Source organism: Sceloporus undulatus, chromosome 5, assembly GCF_019175285.1.
Source record: "Sceloporus undulatus isolate JIND9_A2432 ecotype Alabama chromosome 5, SceUnd_v1.1, whole genome shotgun sequence".
NCBI lineage: Eukaryota > Metazoa > Chordata > Lepidosauria > Squamata > Phrynosomatidae > Sceloporus > Sceloporus undulatus.
The window spans coordinates 185,279,427-185,280,208 of NC_056526.1; positions in this window are offsets into that span (position 1 = coordinate 185,279,427).

Consider the following 782-nt stretch of genomic DNA (forward strand, 5'->3'; position numbering starts at 1 on the left):
TCTTCCAGGCCTGGCCTCTCTCCCCCTCAAGATGGTGGTTGGAGGAGGGCTCTTTGTCTTTCAGGCCAGGCCTCTCTCCCCCTTTATGTCCCTCTTGCATGTTCCAGCTGCCACCGTTGTGCCCTTCATGGTAAAGAAGAGGAGCCAGGCACACCTCCACTGTCCCTGGGACCCAGAGACCTGTGTGAGAGCCCTTTCCTCCATGTTCCAGTTGCCATCACTATAACCCCTGAGTGGGAAGGACAGCAGCTAGAAATGGCTGAACCCAATCCCCAACCCATCATTCCCTTTTCCTTGTGCATAGTGTTTTCTTTGAATTACAAATCTGAGAGCAGGAAACTATCAAACTAAATTTAAGATACTCCAGTAAGCTTTGTTGTTGAAATGTAGAGTATAAGTATTCAAATAAAATAAAGGTTCTCTGGACATAGAGAAGAGAAAGAGCCTCACAACATTCAGATGGCCTGCGTTTCCCTACTGAAGCCCAAGAATGCATTTTCAGTTACTAGAGAAGTAACTAGAGACAATTCAGGAACAAGCATTTCAGCCGACATTGGCTGGCTCTGGGCCTTTGAGATGGATCCAGCTAGAAATTTATGCAAATTAATATACCTCATGTCCTGGATAACAATCATTAAAATGAAGCATCTCTTGCTGGCAGTGCATAAAGTCCTTTAAAAAAAAAAGCAGCCACAATTCATTCCACAAATGACAATGCCCTGTGGTAGACAAGCCGAATTTGACTCAGAGCATAAGTTGATAAACCATTCTTGAATCTTTTT